Below are 20325 nucleotides of genomic sequence, written 5' to 3'. Positions count from 1 at the left end.
CGCGTCGGCGACGCCCGCTGATGATGTTAAGATAAGAGGAAAACATGAACAAGAATGCGAGAATGAGCCGCTGTTTAATAGCGAGGTCAATCAAATAAAAAGACTAATGTGTACATTTTTAAAAGCCTTCTGCAACGTTCAGAGGCTGTCACAGAAGCTGCTTCAAGCGATGAGAGGGTGCTTTTACCTATAAGACCTTCATGGGGGGAGGGTGGGGTTGAATATGAGAGGCAAAAGAGCATAGTTTTCAAGAAGTGTAAAGAGAAGGAAAAAGGGATGGGGGGCCCTTGATGATTGAGTGCTGAGCGAGATCCCTAATATAAAAAAGAAAAAAGAAAACGTAGCTGCAAGTCTAAATGTATATACGTCATACACTGGGGATTTTTCTTCGCAAACTGAGGTGGGGAGTTGGCTTTGGGTGCCCGAATATGCTGATGGGGATAAAGGGAGCATGGAGCAGGGCCACAGTCTCTGCAGGTTCGGGCGGCTTGCGGCGACATAGGGAGCATGCAGCATGAACAGCGCAGATGTGGTGAGGGACAGCCGGCCAGGTTTGGAGCATCCTGGGAAAACCGGCACGAAGTGAGGGAGAGGTTTGGAGCAACCGTCCCAACAGCGAGGGAGCATCAAAAGTCATCATCTTCACTTAAAAAGAAAGACATTGACTGGAAAGGTTTTGATGGGGGGTTGAAGATGGGGAGCGTCCAGGTGTGAGTTTTACTGAATCTAATGAGGTCATTGAGTGCGACCTAGATTTTGATGAAGAGAGCGAAGAGTTAGAAGAAGGGGAGATACCTTCTTGACAAGGGAATAAAGAGTCACAAGAAGTATCAAAGAAAGGAGGGTCGGGGGGATACTAAAAGCTTGTCCAAAGATTGTATGTTACAGGTGGGATCCTAGGGTGCTGATGGGGAAGAAAGTCGGGGTGTTAAAAGAGCAAGAGGGAGAAGTGAATGATGCAGAACACTGCAGGACAGGGGAAGCAAGTTGAGCACAGGTGAGACACAGTGGTGGTGTAGCTGGAGGGGAGGTAAAGTGCGGGATGACACTGGGGAACGGCATACAAAGGCATTATTGGTATCAGTGGATAAGAGTGCGGAGACTGACTCAGGAACTGAAGCCGAAGTGGATGGTGAGAGAACAAAACAAAGGTGGATGACATATTATCCAGTATCACAAGTACAGATAACAGCAAGGAGGATGCTGGGAAAGACAAGGTAGAAAAGGCGGATGATGAGAAGGCAAAGAGTAGAACACAAGGCTTGAAAAGGCTGCCACAGGACTTAGTCGTTTTTCTGGAGATTATGTTCAGTGGGACGAACCTGCCAGTCCAATCCGACCTCCTGGAACTCTTCCTTGGATACGCGTCGCAGTAGCCCTCGTGGAGATTTTTACCTTCGGACGTAGTTGTTTTTCAAGGTGAAAATCATTCGACCGGGACAAACCTGAATTTTTATCTGACGTCCTTGGAGCCCTCTTTGGATACACTGCCTGGGAGGTCCCGGTCAACTTCCTACACTCGGGCTTAGTCACTTTTTGGGAGATTTTCTTCACCGGGATGAACACTGGTTAGCAAGTTTTCACCTGTAGAAAACAGGGAGTCCCACCTTGAACCAGTTGAAGAAAGGCAAAGTCCTCCTTGTGGTGAAGCCCAAGTGTGCAGCTGGTGCAGTCCTCCAGAGTGCAGTGTCCAGGTGCAGGCCAGAGGTCCAGCAGGGCAGTCCTTCTTCTTCTGTAGTTCTTCCTTGTTGGAATCTGATAGGGATCTGGTAGGAAACTGAGGTGTGGGTGCATGTCTGCCAGTTTTATCCTTGCTCCTGGGTGAAAAACAGGGGGGTCATGGTACTCCACTCAGGGGCAGGTCCTTCCCCCTGTGATGACCACTTCCTGGGAAGTGTGGCAAAAATCTATCCCCGGGAGCAACATTCCTCAAAAATCCATCATGGCTGAAAGTGATTTTTGGAGGTTACATCTGGCTGAGCCCACCCACTGGTGTGGCTAAAAATCCTAAACACACCCCTCTCCTGCTCTCTCCTAATCTAATCAAGGGGGCACCTAATTGTCTGGGTTTGCAGGATATGAGGGTGTTACTGGGTTGCTCCAAATGTCCTTCCCTGCCTTTGAAGACCAGTTTGGCAGCCCTCCCCCCTTCCTGCTTCCCCATCTGCTGAGGGAAGATCTCCTCCCCCAGGCACATCTCTTTGTGTTGAGCCAGTCCACTTCACACCTAATCAATGCAGCCTGGCCAGGCTGCCAGAGGCTGGCCAATCAGAGCAAAGCAGCAAAAACACTGCAGGGCTGAATTTGGCAAGTTTTCTGGTAAAGTTTGAAACTCTGTACCTGAACAAATTATATTAAATCCCACAACTAGAAGTTGTGGGATTTATTATAACAATTAATTTGATACCAAACTTGTGGTATCTGTTACTTAAGGGGACTTTTAAAATTAAAATAAAGGCTCCCCACTCTAGCCTATGGAGGCCATTAACTACAATGAGGGAAAAACGAATTTGGCTGTTTTACCTCACCAGGGCTTATAAAACTATTTTTATAAGGTCCCTGCTTATAGTTACATGGCACCCAGCCATAGGAGCACATATGGCACACCTTAGGGGTGACTTATATGTAAAAATAAGGTAGCTTAAGGCTTTGGAACTACTTTTAATTTCAAATTCGAATTTGCAGGTAACTTTAATTTGAAAGCAGCCAGCAAGGCAGGCCTGCCTTTAAAATGACACTGGGCACCTCAGCAGTGAACCTATGGGTGCACTACCTATGCTGGGGGTCCCTAAACCCACATGCCCTACCATATACGAGGGACTTATAGGTAGGTTGAGTTAGCCAATTATAATTAGCATACTGATTTTTCACAGAGCACAGGCCCTAGGACTGGTTAGCAGTACCCAGGGCACCATCAGAGTCAGGAAACCACCAGCATAAAGTGAAAAATGGGAGCAAAAAGTTAGGGGGCCTCTGCAATCAGCCCTATTTTCTCACACAAGCTCCCCCAGCCTACACACCCAGGAGACTCAGCCCAACCCTGTGATAGTCTTCCTGGCTTGTTAAGCGAGGAAGACAGTGAAGAAAACTGGCTGTCCCTTTGCAGGGCCTATTCTGCCCTACATCCTCCTGTCATGGTCACTCCCTCTGGGTAGTGAACCCATCCCAACACTGAAAGGACCCACCTTTAACTGAAACTCCCCTCTGGGGGGTCTTCCTCCTCTCTCTCTGCCAACTTGGGTAGTGAGGTGCACACCTCCCCGATCCCTAACTTTGCTAGGGCAACACCTAGCTTACCCAAAGAGGTCACCCAACACTTGAGAAACCCACCCAGGACCAACAGGGTCAGGGGTATACTTTGCTTTTGGCCCTGGGGTCTGCCTCCCAGGCCATGTGCAGTGCTGCCAGGAAGGCTTGCACCCAGCAGAGGCTACTGACAGCTGTCAGCACCCAGAACCACACCCTAAGCTCTCCACTGACAGGTGGGTGAGCTGCTTTAGGGGCAACTGTGGGGTCCTGGCACCCCTCTTGCTGTCTAGAGTGGGGGGCTACCACCTCCTGTGGTAGACACCCTCCTTCCACTCTCCCTTCTGTCAGTACAGGGGCAACACCCTGCATCTGGGCAGCTGCCTGACTACTCAGGACTTCCTTGGGGTCAGGTGCGGCCTCACCAGTGCCAACTCTGGGCTCTCCTCCTACTGGGGCAGAAGGCCTTTGGCTCCCTGGAACTCTCTTTAAGAGTGGCCTACCCTTCCTTTTCTTCTTTCCTTTTCTTGGGGACCCCTGTCTCCTAACTGTAGGGACTGACTCCCTAGGACTTTGGGTTGGGAGGGCGCCCTGGGCGACCGCCCCATCTGGGACCAAACTCAACTCTGGGAGGTAATTGCCCAGAATAGAATCTAGAGGGAGGTCAGCACTGACTACCACCCTAAACCATTCAAGGATACCCTCCTTCTCTAGGGGCACTATGGCTACAGGTTTGGAGGTGACCTCCCCTGTGGCTATCCTGACTGTCCTGGTCTCTCCTGGGACACACATGTCTGGGGTCACTGACCAGTCACTCACTATAGTGCGACTGGCACAGGTGTCTCTCAGGACAGTGGTAGGGATCCCATTCACCTAAATGGGGTGAAAGTACCTACTCCCACCCTCAGGGATCACCAGCTTACCATCTGGTCCTGTCTCCCAGCCCAATGGTAGGAGGACTTCATCATCTGAGGAGTCCTCCTCCATAGCTACACTGGACAGCCCAGTGCTAATCACCTTTTTTGGACAGGCTGCATCTCCTCTGAAGTGACCTGTCTGCTGACAGACAAAGCAAGCCTTACTGCCCAAGAGTTGTTTTTAACCCTGGGTCTCCCTGTCGCTGCTTGTCAGAGTGGGAGTGGAATTGACTCCCCTCCTTCCTAGGGTTCTGGGGTACAGAAGGAGTCTCTGTGGTGGGCTAACCACCTCCCTCCTTAAGTTTTGGGGGACCTGATGCAGCAAAATTGGAATGGGGGGTTAGGGAAGGCATCAGGTTGGGTTATCAGAGTCCAAGATGAAAGAGGTTTGCAGATAATCTGAAATCAGCAAAAGAGTATCACTACATTATAAAGGAGAAACTGGGTAAGGAAGTGGTGGAAGGCAGAATGGCAGGCCCTTTTGATGATTGGCCCCTACTTGACTTAATGATCTCTCTTTTGGGGGTGGTTCCAAAAAAAAACAAGGGGAGTTCAGGATGATACATTACCTGTCTTGGCCAGAAGGCTTATCTATTAATGATTACATAGCAAAAGAGGATGCTGCAGTTCATTTTGCATCGGTAGATGTAACCATGGCTCTCGTAAGAGCAGTGGGGCCTGGAGCTGAACTGGCGAAATGTGATATTAAGTCAGCTTTCAGGTTATTACCTGTGTATCCTTTTGATTTTTCTTTGTTGGGAAGTCAGTTTGAGAATCAGTTATACGTTGACAAGGTTTTACCAATGGGTTGTGCTATCTCATGTAATTTGTTTGAATCTTTAAGCACTTTCTTACAGTGGTGTTTCACGTATACAACCGGAAATGAACTCACGCACTATTTGGATGAATTTTTACAGGTGGGTTCAGGTGGTAGTAAGGAATGTGCAGAGGCATTGAGACAATTTCAGAAAATGGCAAAGGCATTTGGTGTACGTCTAGCTCCAGAAAAAACGGAGGTCCCGAGTTCTTGTTTGGTTTGCCTTGGTGTTGAATGGGATACAGTGAAAATGGAAGCAAAGCTCCCACAGGAGAAGGTTTCAGAAAGTATTGAAATATTGGAAGAAGCAATACGAGCACCCAAGTTGCAATTGTATCAAATACGTTTGCTAGGTCGCCTTAATTTTGCTTGTAATGTGGTAAGGGCTGGAAGGTCTTTTTGTAGGAGGCTTGGTTTTGCAATGTCAGGTGTCAGCTTGCCACACCATAGAGTTAGGATTACAGAAGTAATAAGAGCAGATCTTGTTGTTTGGAAAGCTTTTCTGAGAGGCTTCAACTGGATAACAATGTGGTTGCCGGATGTGGACTTTGTTTGGTTGGTTCCGATTTTTTCAGACGCAGCAGCTGCAAATGGCTTTGTTCTTTTGGGAAGGACAATGGTGTGCAGAAGAATGGCCAGACAGATGAATAAAGGAGAAAAGAAGTATTGCATTTTTTTAGTTCTTCCCATTATTGGTTGCTTTAGCAGTGTGGGGAAATTTACAGAATAAGACAGTGACCCTCAATGTAGACAACAAAACGGTAGTAGATTTGGTTTATGAACATAAATACAGCAAAGGTAGTAGTAGTACCCTAAAAGCACTTCCCACGTGTGGCCAATACTCAACTAAGAGCGTATGTTATGGTGCTAAGTGGTCATTGATGTCTTACTACCTAAAGACAACACTGTATGTATCAACAAAGCATTCATAACATATACATCTTTACTAAAGACCACAGCACTCCATTTTGTCTTTGAAGAAATTCCAACAAACATTCTCTTAGGTAACAACCTTGTGATTTATTAATATAAAGAAAGTCCTCCTTTATTTTGGTTTGTGCCCATTTAGTCAGTCCATGAGGTAACAACACGTAATCTTTGCAATAACAGCCACACATCGTTAATCTTTACAATGGCAGCCAAAACGTGTTTCGTCACACAGTGACTTTTTTAAGGATGCAAAGAAATGAGTATGTGTACTAGTTGAAAAGCAGTTTTCAAATGTATAAGGACATGACAGAGTCAGAGGAAACTCATTTACCAAACGTGAATAATATCTTCCTTGATAGTGAATGAGTGAGAAAGGGTGCCAAATTGTAATAGTTCCCAAGAAGCCACTTGTATCACCAAAAGCAGTCATGTTAGTGCCAGACCATATTGCTAGGGTGGACATGCAAACAGTTTGCGTGTGTATGTTAGAACCACACCCAGAGGATGAGGGCAAGGGATCCCATATCCAAAACAAAAAAATAAAAAGATGGTCAAAAACATTATTACGGATTAATAAACCCACCAGAGATATTAGAATGATGGGTACTGTACTTTTTTCAGTAAATCAAGAGAAAAAGCTGAAAAAGAATGGTATAACTAGAGATTAATGTATGAAGAAAGGCGGAAAGGTATGGAATGTATGTTGCTCACCAATCATATAAAATAAGTGCGCCGAGGTGATGTGGGAAATGACCTGAATCTGAGATTTGTAGAAAGTCAATTGTTGCAATGTGGTCAAAAAAACAAATGTTCATAATGTCCACCAAACTGGACAAATATCAAGTCTTCCAAGTTGTATATGGTAGTTAGCAGTTTAAAGGGCCATGAGAAGTCCTGTGTCTATCCAGAAACAAGTAAGATGTAAAAAGTAAAAAAAAAGGAGAGGAGAGGAGAGATAAGTTGAATGTTAACAAAGGAAAGTATATCAATGTATAGTACAAACTTAGGTCAGTCATAGGATCAGAAATATAAAATATAATGTAAGCAAGGGGGAATATAAGTTTAGGTATTTCTAAAAGGAACGGGAGGGTAACCTTGTAGTGAGATTCCTTGCTATCAAAAGTATGTAGACATCTATTTAGAAACTCGTTTCATGATAATGTCATTAATTGCGTAAAATGGTGTCAAAAACTTGTAAAGGGGCAATGAGTAGAAACGTAGCCAGTACCTAAACTATTAATTGTTACAAACAAAAGGACGTAATAACCATTCCTTGCATATCAGGTCCGAGTGTACCGATCAGATGCCATGGGTAAACAGTCAGAATGTCTGGATCCAACCCCCACAGCAGAAGGTAAAAAAGTAGTTATCGTAACATACCTAGTTAGGTTGACAAGGTGTCGTATTTGTAGGAATAGGGGATTGATTTGGTTGGAACAGCATGATATTTTTAAAAAAGAGTTTCAATTCTTTAGGCAGGATGGGGTCCATTTTTCATTCAAGGGGACTGAGCTGTACTTGCTGGAAATAGGAGAAAAATCGGCATCAACCTTAGCCATACAAAGGTGGTGCTGGTAGAAGAAATATGAGAGTCATGAACACTTCTCGTAATCAATATTACAAGGCATTGTGCGATGCCTAGCTGCTTTGGCGGCAGTTTTTTGCGTCAATCGAGATTCCGGGTTTTTTAAGTGAGTTAATGTCTTTGCAGGTTTAAACAAATTTAGTGGGAGGGGGACAGGAAATAATTCCTTGTCAGGGTTTTTCCTGGTGGCGCAGTAAGCAGGAAGGATTGGGGGCATTACAGAGCAGGGGTTGGCAGAGGGGACACCGGGGAGCGATGGGGGAGTCACGGGGAAGGTCAGTGGATGAAAGAAAAAAGGGAATGGGGAAGATTGAAGCCTGGAAGACTGCTCTGGGGATTTGTGTTCTTTGGGGGGTTAGTTTTCGTTTTGTATTAGAGAGGACATGAATTATACATTATAAAATGTTTTAAGGTTTCAGGACTGCTTACCTGTACAATAACGCGGCCTTGTCTCTCTAGGACACTGCCTGGATATTTACCCTCTCGCCCGAAAAGCTTTAGGCCACTTCACTTATTATTATATTTAAAATAAAAAACGTCCTGCTATAGTGCTTACTTAGTTTCCTATGCAGATTTGTGTTTTAGATTTCTTTTTTTTAGTTGTTGTTTACTCAGTAAGTAGAAGTGATGTTGTTATTGCACACCCTGTCCTGGTTAGCTAGCAAGAAGACGCCTTTCGTGCAAGTTTGCCACCGGGCGCGTGGAGTTGTGCTCCCGATTGTGTAACGACTACAACACAATCGTCGCCCCCCTCATCCTCAGGGACAGGCCGCAGAGAAACGGCCGTGCCGTGTACCTGCTCAGCCGGTCCGTTTTAAATAAAGCCACATGGACTTGATACCGGCACGCCAACTGGGTAGCACATCATTAGCACAAAAGATCCTGAAACAGAAGAAGACGCCTACACCACCTTCGTGCACTGTGGTGTTGTGTTCTGTACTCGTGCTGGTCCGGCCTTAGTGTTTATACAGAAGGACGTGTTTGTTTCCTCTGCTTGCGGCTGGCTAATAAGGTAACCTGAGCTATTCTAATCCAGTAGCCGTGGATGGAAGGTGGTGGGTGTGTCCGGTGGAGGGCTGGAGGTAGGGAACCCCCCAGCTGACCTCTGCCTGGGGGAAGGGTCACATGACCTGGCCTGGCTCTCTCCCGGGTGGGGCCCAGGTAGAGCTGTGGTCTTTCTTCTCTCTCCCTCCTCCGGGATCCGGGAGTGAGGTGAGTGCACCAGGCAGGAGCCGAAAGTTGCCTAACTAGTTGGGCGAGGGAGTGACACGGCGGCTGAGGGGAGGAACCATTCGCGGGAAATGGAGTGAAGTGGGCAGGTGTGCTCCCGGAGCTTTTGTGTCCGCCTTGGACTTCTGGGGGAATGAAAAGGGACCTGGACAGGTAGAAGCGCCGACCGTGTGAGAGGGAGTTGGAGGGGGCAGCAGGTGAGCTCCCATCGCCCGCCTGAGAGGTAAGGGGCCACCAGCCGCTTGGTTTCCCACGGAGCTCTCTTCCGGGGCGGGCGTCAGTGGGCAGACTGCACACCTGGGTTACGGGGGCTTTGGCCCGCTCTGCTTAACGCTCAGTTGCTGGTTGAGCCGCCCACCACCCCCCGTTTTTGCCCTGTATAATTGTAATTGCTGTGTTCGCAGCCCCCATCTTGTGGTACATAACACAAAGACCCATCTTTACCTTCTACCGAGCCTTTCACTGACCGCCTCATTTTTTTTCTTTTATTTTTCTTTACTGCCCCGAAATGCTTTTAGGAAAATTCAAATTGTAAACGAAGGAACGTTTTTGCTGAACTTATTCATTCTTCTTTTTAAACGTTTTAATGTTCGGTGGGGCACCAGTCTTTCGATGTGCTGTGCCGATTTTTCTCGTTTTGAGTCATGTTTGCCACAGTGGTTGTAAAGTGGACGGCGCTTCATGTAAACCCTTATACGATGTGTGACTCATCCATCCACGAAACTTTATTTTACCCTGTTTTCAATACGGTGTTCCTTATACTGTGACTATTAATTATTAAATGGCTGCTATTAACAGCAACATGCCACCGAGCTCCGGAGGTGCCATGTATTACGGTTTTTGTTTGCTAGATGTCTGTTGTGGTAAGGGCCACTGTACCCGGGTTCCCAAGACGTCCTGTCTCACGGCTGTTGTTTGATAAATGCCAACTGTTCTGCTGCTGCCTGAGCTGTCGAGGTGCCCTGTATCATGGCTTTTCTTTGGTAACTTTCCTCTGTTATCAGGGGCATGCTACTGAGGCATCATGATTTGTTTGCTAAATGTCCATTGTCGCCATCGACATGGTACCCAAGTTCTGAAGGGCCATGTACCATGATTTCTGTTTGTTATATGTCTGTTGTTACCAGGGATGTGGTACACGAGCTCTCAAGATACAGTGCAACATGGATGTTGTTAGCTAAATGTCCGCTATTATCTGATTACAGCTACCAAAGCTTTCAAGTTATCCTGTTTTTTTTAATTCCATTTGTTCGCCTGCTCCTAAGGTGCCAGGTATCCTGGATGTTTTGACAATTGCCCATTGATATCAGAAACGTGCTACAAGATCTCCAAGGCGCCCTCTATCATGGATTTCCTTTTATAAGCTTCCATTCTTCTCAGGGACATGTTCATGTGTCATGGCTGTTGTTTGATGAAGGTGCCCTGCTATTTAGCACAACTACCCAAGCTCTCCAGTTAGCCTGGTTTTTGTTTATTAAATGCCTACTGTTCTCTGGCATAACTCCCTGAGTTCTTAAGATGTCTTGTATGGCTGTTCATTGATAAATGTCCACTGTTAACAGGGACCTGCTATCCGAACTCTCAAAGTGCCATGTGTCATGACTCTTCTTTGATAACTGCCCTCGGACCCCCACCCACCCCTGCCAGCCACGCAAGAAACCTCGGCTTCATCCTGGACTCCGCCCTCACCATGTCCAAACAGGTCAGCGCCGTCTCCTCCTCCTGTTTCAACACCCTCCGAATGCTCCGCAGAATTTTCAAGTGGATTCCAACAGAAACCAGAAAGACGGTGACCCAGGACCTCGTCAGCAGCAGACTTGACTACGGCAACGCACTCTACACAGGCATCCCAACCAAAGACATCAAACGCCTCCAACGTATCCAAAATGCCTCCGCCCGACTGATCCTCAACATACCCAGCCGAAGTCACATCTCCCCTCACCTAAAGGAACTCCACTGGCTCCCGGTAGACAAGAGGATCACCTTCAAACTCCTGACCCACGCTCACAAGGCACTTCACAACACCGGACCCTCCTACCTCAACACCAGACTTCACTTCTACACCCCAACACGTCAACTCCGATCCGCCAACCTCGCCCTCGCCATCGTACCCCGAATCCAGCGCAAGACATCCGGCGGCAGATCCTTCTCCTTCCTCGCCGCCAAGACCTGGAACTCTCTCCCCACATCCCTTCGCCAGACCCAGGACCTCCTCGCATTCAGAAGGCTCCTCAAGACCTGGCTCTTCGACCGATAAACCAGCAGCGCTCCCCCCCCTCCCCCCTCAGCGCCTCGAAACCCTGACGGGTACATAGCGCGCTTTATAAATACTATGATTGATTGATTGATTGATTGTTATCAGGGACCTGCTATCCGAACTCTCAAAGTGCCATGTGTCATGACTGTTCTTTGATAACTGCCCTCTGTTATCAGGGACATTCTACTGAGCTCTCGTGTTGACACACATCATGATTTCTGTTTGCTAAATGTATGCAGTCATCATTGACATGGGACTTATGCTCTCAAGGTGCTATGAACCATGATTTCTGTTTGCCAAATGCCCATTGTCATCAGAGACACAGCACCTGGGACCTCAAGACATCATGTGTCCTGGCAGTTGTCTGCTAAACGTCCACTGTTATCAGGCACAACTTCCTGAGCTTTCAAGGAGCTATGTATCTTGGCAGTTTTTTTTATAAATGTCTGTCATCAACAAGGGCATGGCAGCCAACCTCTCGTGGTGGCATAATCTCAGTATACTAAATGCCCTTAGTTATCAGGAACACGGTACCCTAGCTCTCAAGATGCCAAGTTGTATGGTTTCTGTTTCCAAAATGTACGTTGTCATCAGAGAGTGGTATCCGGGCTCTCAAGGCGTCATGTGTCGTGGCTGTTGTTTGATAAATGTCCTCCGTTATCTGGTGCTGCTACCCAGGCTCTTAAGTTATCCTCGCTTTTGTTTGTTAAATTCCCATTGTTCTCTGACACAGCTACCTGAGCTCCCAAGGTGCCCTGTATCAAGGCTCTCCTTTGCTAAATGTCCTTTGCTATCTAAATGTCCATTGTTATTGGAGGCGCTTACAGAGCTCTCTGGGTTCCATGTATCTTGGTTTCTCTTCGCTACATGTCTGTTGTTATGACGGACCTGCTAACCGAGTTCCCACAGTTCCCTTAACCATAGTGTCTGTTTGCTGAATGGCCATTGTTGACAGTAATAAACTCAGAGACGTAGTATCGAGCTTGGAAGGAGCACTCCTGGCTACAATATAAGATTCTGCAATCCCTGTGTTTAAAAAAAAAAAAAAAAAAAAAAAAGATTCTCTAATGTCTTTGCAATAGGCGACTCATGACACACCCAGCCTCCTATTATAAGGAAATGACGTGAGAACTGGACTGTAATAACTTATTACAGTTCTGTCGACACAGTGCTTGCTGTCAGCCAGCCGCTGAGGGAAAAGCCAAATCCGGTCATAGAGCATAATAAAACAGCTTTTTAAAGAACAAAAACCAGATGAGGCTTTTCTTTCTTGTGCTTTGTTTTGTAGCTTTACCATGATAAGCAGAAAGAAGATATTTATGGCAACATGTTTATTTTTTTGCACTCCTTAGGTAATTATAGAAAAGTTGTAATCTTTTTGCGTGTAACTACACGTTCCCAAGATACTGCGCTTTAAAAAAAATAAATAATAAAAAAAAAAGTCTTGTATTAAACTAATTCCAATATTGTTTTGCGTACATATCTAACAGCTTTGTGTTTAAAACATACTCTCTTTCATATGAAATCAAGGACTTAAGAGTTGCGGGAAAGGTAATGGTGGGACCGTGCATTAAGGACATACAGTACCCCCTGCAATACAAAAGATATTGCAAGTCACCACGGAGTTCGAAAACCTTATCAAGGATCCCAGGCCTTAATCTTTGTTACTCTATATGGTGATGGAACATCTTAGTGACCTGCGATATTCCTATAGTGTATGACGGGAGTAGTTTAGTGTGTGTGTGTGTGTATGTGTGTGTGTGTATATGTATGTGTGTGTGTGTGTGTGTGTGTATATATATATATATATATATATATATATATATATATATATATATATATATATTACCTACTGGCAGTCGCCAGTAGGTAGTTTATAGTTAGTTAGGTCCATGTTTCCATAGAAAAAGCATTTTTTGTCTTGCCTATATCTTTGGCACAGTTTGGAAAATCATGGTGAAATTTTCCATAAAAAAAGTGTACTGATGATTGTTGTTGGGCATGGAAAGTTTTGGGGTGATCCGTCAAGTGAGGGCCAAGAAAAAGGGGGGCAGGGGTAATAAATAAATAACGTTTCCCATGTTCATTCCCATGGGACCTTTAGACAGGACTACAGCCTGAACCACTTGATGGAATTAGACCAGATTTGGCAGAAAGCTAGCTTTCAGTACGCAGATTGTGTTTTCGCTTATTTGGTGTACATCTGTCTAGTAGGTTTGGAGATATTAAAGGGAAAATACATTTGTATGTCTCTGGTCGCGAATAATTGTGAATTTTAGCGAATGCATTTCCCCATAGAATCGCTGTAATTGGCTGGCCACAACCTGACTAGAAAGTTGCGGCCATCATTTTATGTTATCAGAGAGGGGCCACAGGGCTGAAAACAGAAATAAGGGGTCAGGGTGGAGGTACCCTGACCCCAGGGGTGTGATATAGGGGTGTTTTAGAGTCAAATTATGGATTTAAAATATGTTTTTTCTTCATCACGCGTGATGTCCTCGAATATTTGAGGATATGCCAAAAAAATTCACAGACTCATTTATACACTAATTTGGTCACTCAGACACTCATGCACCCACTCAGACACCCACTCAGACACTCACGCACCCACTCACAGATCCACTGACGAAGACAGGCCCTGTGACCAACCCCCACTGCGCACTGCCAAAGGTTATGCGCAGCAAAGGGTTGGGTGGTTATAAGGGCTTGGTTGCACGGCTTTGCTGCAGGCCAGGCCTTGCAGCCAACCCCACAGCCTTTGGCCTTGTGTGGTGGTGGTTGGGTTAACGTATTAAAATTACTTTGTTTAAAAAAAAAAAAACTACAAATTCACTGGGAACAAAACAAAGGTTACAGGGACGTTCTAGTTACGATTTGAATTTACTCATACAAAACCATAGAAATACAGCAATTATAGTTGGAGTTATTTCAAGTAACTATGCCCTGAGATAACTACAACTCGTGCCTTCCCCATGCATAGCTAATTACTCCACATATTATACCACTGATGACACCTGTGGCATCTTTGATATTACCACTGCAACATTTGGCAATAAAGGTATTGATAAGAAAACTGCATCGCAAGGGGGCGAGTTGTAGTTATTTGAAATACCTCTAACTGCTGATTTTCTATGGTTTTGTATGAGTACATTCATATATAAATATCAGTAGTAGAATAATCAGGCTCTGTTTTGTGTGTGTGTGTGTGTATGTGTTTTCAAAATGTTTTTTCATATTGGCGCCAGCAAGGCACAAAGGGCATCGGAGTACCTCACATGAATCAGAGGTTTGACTGATAAAATAAATAAGCGTTTGAGTGTTGCTTAGAATCATTAGGACAAACCTTTACTAAAGTAGTTACAAAGAGGAACAGGCAGGGTTGCCTTGATTTTGTCAAGAACCTGTTTCAAAGTTGATTGTGGAGCTACTTCAGTAAATTATATAGTCAGCGGTCAGTTCTTCCACATTAAGTAACTTTGAGAAAATCTAACAAGATTCATGGTCTGTTAAGACTGTTATCATATAAGAACTAGATTAAGTTTTAAGAGTTTCGCAAGTGACTCTCTGGGTGCCCCATACATAGGCTCTTTGGTAGATGCCTGGGGTAGGTAGTAGGGGGCTCTGAGTCGAAGTGAGGCATGTTTCCCCCCCCATTCTTAGCTTTTTAGCTCCCAACACCTAGAGTTATGGGACTTGTGCATTTATGTCCCCATCCTAAATGCTAGGGTATTCGCAGCAGAGCATGTGCTGCTGCAGTTGTAAATGTTAGACAAGAAGTAACAGAACGTGCACTGCTTCTATTTTAAATGCTACTCTACAAGCACCAGAACGTTTATATGCATTATTGTGACCACAAAGCCATGGGCACCAGAATGTTTACTGCTCCACAAAGTGGAGTGAGATTAAAAAGCCACACCCGCTTAGTTGTCACAGGCTTGCAACTACTGTGGTAGACCAGATAGGCATGACTAAGAGATGAGACCGTCTGTGAGATTCCCCGGTCTCAAGGTTTGGACATCATCGGGGAATGTTGGTCCCCTGAATCAAGAGGTGTGAATTGCCACTTGGTTTTTGACGTCTGTGTCCACACAGTGGGTTGAGTAATTTTGGCAAAGGCTATCAAACAGAAAGTGCTGTAAAGTGGAACGATTCTGAGCAATGCATTAGTTGTTACTAGCCGCCCAGGATTCTGATACTCGAACTGTAGGGACCCTGCTCTGCATAACGCACTTTAAGAACACCATTTTTGTAGATTTGTTAAGGTGTGATGATGGGGCGATTGAGTTCAGGCTGTACATTTTTATATATTGGACCTACATATTATTGAATGTATTACTTTTTTATAAAAATCTTATAATGATGAATACAAGAACCAGACTGGCACACACAGTGATATTTTGAGCATGCTGCATAGGTTTAGGGTTAAGTTGTTCTTCACTAAAATAGCTTGTAGGGTCACAAGCTTAAAGGGTAATTTTGTGCCAGAGCAAAACTTGTGTGCCCCAAAAGAGTCATTTACAAGACACAAATATCCCCTTCCTTGTTATCATACTCACGAAGATCGGTACTTAGTACTCATAAACGTATCTACTCACACAAATTGAGCCAGTGGAATTTCTCTGAGGAAATCTTCTCGCAGAGACAGCTTTTGGGTCCAGCAGTAGAAGCTGGTAAACGTCCTTAAAATCACACGTTTATTTAAAATTCTAAAGGTTTTGCTGGGATATTATTTCTGACCTTGAAGATGGTCGTAGATTTAGTCGTCATGGGCAGGAGACCATCTGCGTTTAGCGTGTAAATGGGAAGGACGTGCATACTAAACAAAATATCAAGGGTGCTAAATATCAAGGACAGAATACTGAAAAAAAATATCCGCAGATAAGTACGTCTAGATTTCCTTTATCTAAATCCACATATATGTTCCTATGCCATACACATATCTTCAAGGTGTGTAGATGTGGAGTTAGGAATAGTAAGTCTGTGCAATTAGTTTTCAGTATTATATCCTTTAGTAATCTGTCCTTGATATTCTTGTATTTCAATATATATATATATATATATATTTTTTTTTTTTTTGTTGATATTCTCTAGTACAGCCAGTCGGGCGGAAGCATACCTACAATTGTTGGAGGTGCTTGGGGTTTCGACTGTGGAAAATGTTTTTCCAGTGTGGACAAAAAAGATAAATGTGCAATTTTACTTGACCCTCACGTTGGAAATTATGTAATTTGTTTTCTGTAAAAGTTGCGTTTCTTTTAATCGTTGCTTGTGGTTCTTGTTTTCTAGTGTTTTATATGTTTCTGTTATTGTGGTTTTTTTTAAAAAAAATTTTTTATGTTGATGAAGACTACAGGGAAGTGATGTAGCTAGGTTTATAAAGAGCGAATTGAGAATGAACCAGCACCCTATACAATGGATTCAGGTGGTTCAAGTAGTACAGTGGAGCATGACAGATTTTATGTGGTGATGTGCATGCATACGTTTATGGATCTTTATCAGTCTGCATGTGTTAGACACATGCAAGGAGTGTGCCAAATGGTGAAAGGGCGTGAGATTCAGAAGGTTGCACATGCAAATATTATCACATTTAGTGTGGCTTTTAATTTCCTCTGTCTGAAATTGCTTACTGTATAGTGGATAGTTTGTTAGGTGCATGGTTATGTGTTAGAATCTTTCTGATGTGTACTTGGTTAACAACCATAACATTTTTATAAAGCTCTAAAACCAGGATGGATCCATTTGCTTGTGTTGTTGCAAACCTAAGTGATAGAAAGGAAAGCTTTTTTACTGATTTTTTTTTCAATTGTTCAGGACTGTTGGTCTTTCCAAACGCCTAACACTTTATTGCTTAACCTCCGGCAAGGGATATGTCCCCATTAGTAGCTAGTGCACCCCGTGGTGGAACAAGTTCAGTGTGCTTACAAGAACTGATTTAAGAAGAAAGACTCTAAATTAGAAATTTGGTCTTTATTGAATAGTCGTCAGAAAGAAGGCATGGTTGCGTTACTTGGTAAAATTTGGATATACCTGAGATTGCGTGCACAGCATGGTTCTGTATCGTGTGTAGTTTGTTTACCAACTTGCAGGTGCGCCAACAAACAGAGAGCTTCCGTAAACAATCCTAGAACCAATAACGATGTGAGCGATGGTAGTTCATGATCGTTAGAATAAAAAGGGGGAGCTGCTCAATTAGACTAATGTAATGTTTGCTCGTCTAGAAGATAACATTTACTGCTTATTAGTTAATGATGGGTGCACTTTTTCAAATGCTATGGTTATTTATTCATCTGTGAATCATGTATTGCATCGTGAATGTGGCTATACAGATGTCTCTGGTGCATATTAGAACTGTGTGTGCAGTCATAAGATCGTTGTAATGATGTTTAATCGGTCTCAGTGCAAACAATGCATGATGTGATGAATTGCGTTTGTGTCTGCATTTAATAATTTACTTAGGATAAATATTAATCAACAACTATCTCAATTTACATGTTCGGATAGTGGCCTGCTGGGTGTTTTAGTGAGATTTATTTTCCAGGAGCAGCATGTGGCGCGGGCGGGGTGACTTGGGGGGTGGAGTGGTGGGGGGGAATAAAAAAATTAATAATAATATTAAAAAAAAAAAAAAAAAAAAAAAACTTACCTGACTCCACCGCTCAGCTCTTATTTGCTTCACCGCAGGCACAGGCTCCCAGCCTGCCCTGCAGTCAATCTGACCACTGCTGTCATGCTGCTGGCAGGTCGGATCGCCCAGCCAGGGCTCTTCCATGCAGACTGGGAGAGTCTCCCTGCTCTCTTCAAACCAGCACTGTGGTGCCAGGTTGGATGTTTGGCCGGCCTGAGACTGCCAGCTAAACATACATGCGCACTGAGGAGTAGTGCTGAACACTCCCCCTCTGTGCTTGTCAGCCCCGTGGCCCTGCCCCGTCTACAATACAATGACAATAAACATAGTTTATTATCGTTGTATTGCAGAAGTTTGGCAGCTGCTGGGAGGGGGGGGTGACACTCCTCCCTCCTAGCGGAGGAGTCACCCCTGTTCTTGTCCCCCCCCCCCCCCCTTTTTTTTTTTTTTTTTTTTTTTAATTTGATCTGGATTTTGACAGAGCAGACCTATTGCTAACACTAGGTACAAAGTGTGTTTTGTGTTCTCAACCTCTAACCCTTGACTTTTTCAGATCCACCTCTTTCAGCCATTGATTTGAAACTTTGTCAGTCAGGTCTTGTCTCAACCTACCCACTCCAGTGCTAGCAGTGTACTGCAGGAGGGACTGCTTAACAACTATAGTCCTCTCTGTCTGTTACTGTTGGCTCCCGCTCGTATGTCTTGCTATATTGTACTATTGCTTCATGCTCTAGTACGTTAAACACAGACATATTGGCTTTGCCAGTGTTTTTATTTTATTTATTTATTTATTTTTTGCACACTTTCTTTGTGCATGTACCATTCTTCAAAGTTTCGCAGGACATGTATTTATTTTCACATCACATAAAACTGTGTGTTATTTTTGACAATTTAAATGTACATTTAATGTGGTTTGTATGAAACTCTTTAGCTTTCGTATAATCATTGGAGATTTAAATACTCTTTTCAACTTTGAGATCTTTGAACAGCGTTGATGAACCTTATTTATTAGCACATATTAAATCTATGAGTCTGTATTACATTTGTGACTTTTTTGTTAACACCATTTATATGACAAAGGGATTTAAGGGCTTGTCTTTAAGTTCCTTAGAAAATAGTCTTGACTACCAACTACTTGTACGTTCTGGGCTGTCCACAAACTTTCTGTGGTACTAAGTAACATATTATATACATAGATCTATATGTTTCCTAAAAAACAAACTTTAGTGGGAAGTTAAGAGGCAATACTCCTTATTGGGTACAACTTCAAATCTAAAAAGAAGTGAAATTCACAACTTAAAGTAACTTTACTACTACCAAGAAGTCATAAGTCAAGGTTAAAATGAAATGGAGTGAGAGACTGAGTAGGCATGTTGGTGAGTGTGTAAGAGTTTGTGCAATTTCCCTCGGTACGTGTGAAATGACTTTAAATATAGCTCCTTTTTTTCTTTTCAGTGTGTAACATACTTTGTTGCATTGAAGTCACGATTCATAGGTTTGCTTAAGGTCATGAGGTGTTTATAGCCTGTATTTGAATTTGCTTTTGGTGTTGCAGGTGGGGTTTCCACCGGGCCGTTTTTCCACCTGCACTCTGGTATTTTAATATCCTGGCTGGTACAAAAATAAACAAAATCACCTAAGCCAGTATTTTTAGCCTTTATCTGTACATACTTCAAACAACAAATATAAATAGAAAACACTTTTAAATGTGTTCCAGAGCTGTATTATTGATCCCTGACTATTAAAGTGCACACAGACACGAGTCAAGTTACCAATGAATATATTTGATTTTGTTTTACAGTCCTATTCAGTATCCTGTCCAGGCCTTTGCAAACTACTAAACAAATGGCCGATATTTTTCTTTTGGAAAGGTAGCGACTTTAGTTGCCGAGTGGGTATCATATTTTGGCGTTTACAAGTGGAATTGCCCAGGACATATTGTTTGGGGACATTCGGATTGTGTAACGTGGCGTTATATGTGTGAAGTAAGCACTTATTTTCCTTTTGGATTTCTTTTGCTTGTAAACATCTTATTGGAGTTTTTTTAAACTTTGGGTGTGGATATTTGTTTTTGGTTCATTTGAGTGTGAATGAGTTTGCGTTTTTTTTTTTTTTTTTCCCCCTCTTTTGTGAACCCTGGTAAATTGTATTTCTTTGATGCAAGAGCTGTTGTTGATACTATCTAGGCTCTATGAGTCACATGTTGAAGAATTAATCAAACACATTGTTGCTGTTTTTTGGAAACATTTACTTATGTTTCTTTTTTTAATGCATACGTTGTGACCTTGTCTATGTGTTTTAGTGAGAAATGTCAATGCCATATGAGTTGCCTATGTCAGCTTTAGTGATGATATTTAGTTGATGATCTCAAATATCTACTTATGTTTGTTTTAGTAACCTATGGCATTTAGTTCAATGTGGTAAGCCATTTCAGGTGGTCTTTACTTTTGCTACCTTTAATATGTTTTGCTTGATGTTCACACATATATATATATATATATATATATATATATATATATATATATATATATATATATATATATATTATTTTTTTTAAACCAAACTAACATGGTGTTTGTTAGTATGTGGTATATGTTGTCAGAGCACAAGTCCAAAAAAAAACAAGTGTGGAAGACTAACCAAGTTAGACAGTATGCAAGTGTCATCGTGGTGCATGACATCTCGGGAAGTGGCATCACACCCCATGACCTCACAGGA

At 43.4% G+C, this 20325-nt stretch overlaps 1 protein-coding gene across 4 annotated transcripts in view; it reads left to right on the top strand.

Annotated features, from left to right (window-relative positions):
- The first annotated feature begins 8529 nt into the window (after positions 1–8529).
- The window catches only part of ATP8B1 (ATPase phospholipid transporting 8B1), a 306728-nt gene continuing 294932 nt past the window's right edge, over positions 8530–20325 (top strand). For 2 of the 4 annotated variants that reach the window (XM_069220080.1, XM_069220056.1), the window contains exon 1: positions 8715–8948. The gene's annotated coding sequence lies outside the window, so the exon portion shown is untranslated. The other 2 variants (XM_069220066.1, XM_069220071.1) reach the window with 2 other exon arrangements.

Source organism: Pleurodeles waltl, chromosome 1_1, assembly GCF_031143425.1.
Source record: "Pleurodeles waltl isolate 20211129_DDA chromosome 1_1, aPleWal1.hap1.20221129, whole genome shotgun sequence".
Taxonomy (NCBI): Eukaryota; Metazoa; Chordata; class Amphibia; order Caudata; family Salamandridae; genus Pleurodeles; species Pleurodeles waltl.
Note: the sequence above shows the minus strand (reverse complement) of the source record. Positions and strands in the feature narration are given on the sequence as shown.